The sequence below is a fragment of the Pinus tabuliformis genome, chromosome 5_1 (genome assembly GCF_031772625.1).
Source record: "Pinus tabuliformis cultivar Carrire ecotype Pingquan chromosome 5_1, CPIR1, whole genome shotgun sequence".
In the NCBI taxonomy this organism is placed as follows: domain Eukaryota; kingdom Viridiplantae; phylum Streptophyta; class Pinopsida; order Pinales; family Pinaceae; genus Pinus; species Pinus tabuliformis.
The window spans coordinates 421,787,211-421,792,265 of NC_142305.1; the positions used below are offsets into that span (position 1 = coordinate 421,787,211).

The 5,055-nt window shown below is 36.2% G+C and overlaps 1 long non-coding RNA gene across 1 annotated transcript in view; it reads left to right on the forward strand.

Annotated features, from left to right (window-relative positions):
• Positions 1–1,177: 1,177 nt before the first annotated feature.
• Positions 1,178–5,055, forward strand: part of LOC149165287 (uncharacterized) — a 21,920-nt gene continuing 18,042 nt past the window's right edge. Inside the window, exons 1-2 of the long non-coding RNA XR_016260321.1 lie at positions 1,178–1,409; positions 1,503–1,597. This is a non-coding gene — a long non-coding RNA (uncharacterized LOC149165287). The remainder of the gene's footprint in view (positions 1,410–1,502; positions 1,598–5,055) is intronic.

Sequence of the window (5,055 nt, forward strand, 5' to 3'; positions counted from 1 at the left end):
GGAGGTAGTGATCGGCATCTGAGCTAGTGGCAACTTCCCCTACCTTTTCCAGAAGCAGGAGAAGCACCGATTGCACGCGAAAGGAGCATTCACAAGTATAGTTTCCTCATCGAGATGTGCGAGCCGAGTCCCAAGCAAGGATCAATGATGCCATTGCCTTTTCGTCTGATTCGTATTATTTCGGTCACTAGCGAGGTATCTAAGTGCATAAAGCCCCAAGGAATAGCCAGAATCTCACGCCTGGGCTTGGCACTCCGATCAGAATCGAAACAGCCGATGCAGATTCCACTGATGCAATGGGCACAGGTGAAGATACAAATTATAATGTGATTTGTTTTAAAGTTTAGAGTCGATGCAGATTCCACTTATACAATGGGCACTGTTTCATTTCTCTCATTTTTAGACACAAATTATAATGTGATTTTTAAAATGAAATTTTAATGTGTTTTCTTTTAAAGTTTAGAACCAGCAATGCAAAGGAGCCATTTAAAATTTTGGTGGTCTGAGAAGGAAAGAGAAAGGTCCATCAGCTTTTGGTCCAAAACCTATAGATCGTCCTCATTTCAAGCACAAGCACAGTTAATCTCTTCCTGTCCTTAGGTTGTTTTGGTCTCTTTTTAATACATTTATATAACATGTTACTGGCTCTTCAATCTTTTTTAAGTGATTTTTGTTATTTTTTTAATATATGTTTTACATGATTTTTTGGTTTTATTTTTGCTAGGTTCAATGCTTGGGAAATTATCTCTAGCCCTAGCAGTGGGGCCAGGGGAAGGCGGAGGATGAGAAGTGCAGTGGAGGCAGGGGAAGGTGAAGGACAATTAGGAGGTATTTTTGGTTAAATTCAACTCTTATTCTTCTAGATAATTATATCAGAAGCATTTTTAAGAATTTATATCATGTGCCTTGTAATGCAGGTAAATAAAGGTGGATGTGCACCGTTGAATCTCTCTCTCTCTGCCTCTCACAGGGTGGAGTGTGAGTCCTATTTGAGCTCAAAACCCCTGTAAGCCTCGTCATTTTCTCTTGACATATGTAGGGTGTACGTCATTATATGTAGGGTGTACGAGTTTCTAGTTTTACAAAGCATGTACTTACTTCTACCTGTAATTTGTGTTAAATATTTTCTTGTAATTTACAATTTATGGTTAATATCTCTCATTTTTTTCAGAAAATTTCTTTTAGGCCCTCGACTCCTTTCGGGTGGGTGGTGGAAGCAAAAGCGATTTGATCGGTGGATGCAATAAATGCTGCTATCTCGCTGAACACATTCGACATTAGTAATCGATTACACGGGTATCAGAGGGTTAGTAAGGAAAGAACACCTTCGATCGACACATTAGTGAGGAAAGAACACCATCGACGGAAACACATTCCAACACGTCGATCCGGAACGCATCGAAGGAAGGGTAAGCTCCCAATGTCTCATGAGTTTTTGCTTTCTTCGTGTTTTTATAATATTTCTCAATATATTTTTCTGGTTTTGTTTTTGTTGTGTTCAGTGGGCCAGGAAATTAAGGCTTAACCCAAACAATTCAACTAATGAAAGCTCCAATGCTCCATGGGTGTAGTGGGTGCAGCAAAGGCTAAAGAGTAGGTATGTCTGGTTTAATTTATCAAATTTTATGCAACATAATTATATGACGTGTGTTTTGAAATTCTACCTTAAAAGTCTTTGGTCTCTTTTTCTTTACCTATATATATTCCATGAAAACAAGTGCATATTTGATATTTTAGGAAGAAATCAAAATATATATATGGTTTCCTTCCAGCTCTCCCGACATACTTTGCCACTTTTGTTGTTTTCTCAGATTTTACCACGCCAAACAGACTTAAACAACTAAATTTACACTAATTAAAAACCAACTATCTTCTAGGAAGTTTCAACTTTCTTTAATAAGAAAACTATTTCTTCATATAATAATTTCTTCCAATGTTGTTAAAAGCGCGAACGGAATTAAATCGGCGCCGGGAAAAAAGCGGAAAAAAGCAGGAAAAAAGCGTTTGGCACAAAAATATTCATTTTTTTTCAATTTTTTTAATATCTAAACCATCTACAACATAAAATAAGTACATTGACACATAAATATGATTAAAAAACTAACATATAAGATGTTTAATATCATTTCTAGCGCTAAAATCACACATAACATTGAATCATGTCCTGAATAGTAAGTCCTGACTCCTGAGTCCCAACTCAGCCTCAAAATATCAACAAAAAATATGATAATGTATCTCATCATGTCATAATGTCATATACAATAAAATGAAAGTCTAATCCTATTGATTTCCTCTGCCCCTCTTGCGAGAAAATGCCACAACTTTCCCTTTCCCTCTAGATGTAGATGCTGGTGCCCGTGCAGGTGGAAATGGCAGTGGAGTCTGATGTGCTCTAGACGTTGAAGAACTAGAAGTAGGAGCTATAGGAGGTATAGACCACGTCCTCTACTGGTGGCAGGGGTAGCCCGGGCAGGTGGTGTCACCTGGAAACATTACAATCTCCCAATCCTGAAATCCTGAAAAACTGATAAGTCTGCTGGATTTTAAATGAAATCTAAAATTCTACTTTCTCCATATGAAATCCAATGAGGCTGGAACCACTCTCAAACATCCTGAGTCATTTCATGGTAATGTTAAAAATTTAAGTAAAAGGATGAAAATGAAGATTAAGGAGAATGTCACTTTTACTTTAAGAATTTAACATTACCATGAATAGCATATCCATACTAGGGCCTAGACTTGATCATTAAGCTACCCCACTCAAAAATTATTTGTTTCTTTCAAAAAACATTGCATGAAAAAACCCAAAAAAAGTTATAAAACTATGCTGTCCTGAGCCCCCACGATTTTTTCGTTAAAAATCGCGTTTTTTTTCAAAAAAATCGCGATTTTTTGAAAAAAGCGCGATTTTTTCAGTAAAAATCGGCAAAAAAAAGTAGGCGATTTTTTCGTATAAAAATTGCGATTTGATCGGCAAGATGAAAAAATCGCGATTTTTTCATTAAATCGCGATTTTAACAACACTGAATTTCTTCCACCAGATTTGCAAATTAGTCAAAAAAGATTTTGACTAGTTTCAACATCGTTGCCTGCAATGACAGTTTTTTCTGACAGAAAAAACTGTCATTTCAGGCAACGATGTTGAAACTATAAACATGCAGAAAGGAGAATTACAGATTTAGATCTCACCTCTGTAATTATTTCCATGATTGCAATTTAGCTTAAGCCTAGTGTAAGGGGCTCATTAAACTTCATCCCAAGGATTCTCCACCAATAATAATCAAATCATCTCCAACTACATTAACAATAGTTCTTATCAAAGAAAAACATTGATTGATGAAATAGACACATGCCTCCAAACCAGTTGCTTAGGGTCCAACATCGATGTGTCATTTTGTTATGATGGAAAACTCTAAAAAATGCTCAACCCTCTTTCTGTTTGACTCCATTTGACTCCATTTTGCCATTTGCAAGATTAACAAGAAATCTGACACAGTCCCTATGCATGAACATCTGTTCCTTATAGGCACCTCCATCCTTATATATAGTTGCATCTATAGGTTAAGGCCATGTATAACCTATATGTTCAACTCTGCCTACCCACGACTCTGTTACACATAGCCACAATAAATGCTTCATTTTTGTTGGGTATGGTCCAAGACCCTTTATGGTCCAAGACTTCTGGTTCCAACTTGGGGACTAGTGGTCCTCTCGAGAACACTTGGGAATCCCAAAATATCATCCTTGCTTCAACATGTGGTTGCTAAAATGAATTTTGTAATCCAGTGAAGCCACCTCAAAATCTCCAAGGTGTAATGACCTTTTCCCCTGTGTTCTTGATTGCTAAAGAAAACAAAGCCATGTCAAAATGTGATTGCTTGCATGAAAATCTTTCATTTTACTTCTAATCCAATCCAATCCTCCATTGACTCAAGAGCTATAATCACTTTTCTCCACAAGCCTTCATTCCTTTTCATTCTCCATAAACTTTTTGTTGCTAAATCTTGTTCAAATAGATGAATATTCTTTAATTCCTCTATACTCTTTAAGGTTTTGCAATCTTTTTCCTCTTAAAATATGGTATTCCTTCCCTTTATATTTTTCTTGTTGCTAAATCTTGTTCAAATAGATGAATATTCTTTAATTCCTCTACTCTTTAAGGTTTTGCAATCTTTTTCCTCTTAAAATATGGTATTCCTTCCCTTTATATTTTTCTTGTCCACTGGAAGCTATAGCACGTTTGGTATTCCTTCCCTTTATCTTTTTCTTGTCCGTAGGAAGCTAAAGTACCTTTTTCTATTTTTTCCCAACATTCCTTTTGGTATCTAAAGCTACAAAATGCCAATAAATAGGTATCTTCTCCAAAACTAGTTTGACCAATGTTAGCTTGCCTCTTTTGGATAACATCGGTATCCCCTCCAAAACTAATTTGACCAAAGTTAGCTTGCCTCTTTTGGATAACATTGGTAGCAAGAATTAGTCATCCTCTCTTCAATTTTCTTCATAGAGCCAACTCCAATCCTTGAATTTGTAGTTAGTAGGGTTGAGGAAAAACCTTAGATATTTTAACCTTGCATCAATATTTGAGCAAATTGTCTCTCTACCTTCCTCTAGATTATTGAACAACACTAAGGATTTATGAACATTCACATACATCCATTTTCCATGCTCAAGGATCCCTTTATACTTTTCTACTTTGAGCAAATTGTCTCTCTACCTTCCTGTAGACTATTGAACAACACTAAGGATTTATGAACATTCATACACAGCCATTTTGCATGCTCAAGGATCTCTTTATACTTTTCTACTTCCACAACTGTTTACATGCCAAACAACTTTTTTTCATTTACAAATAGTAAATAGGACAAGGATAAATAGGTTCTCATTTTAATACCCTTCCCTTTTAGATGCATTCACCATTATGCCCAAACCTTTTGCAACCAACACTGATAAATAAGGAGACATAGGGCATCCCCACATTAGACCCCTAAGAAGTTGAGAAAATGCACCCCATAATCTAATTTACTACTTATGATCTCATCCCAATCTGAATCA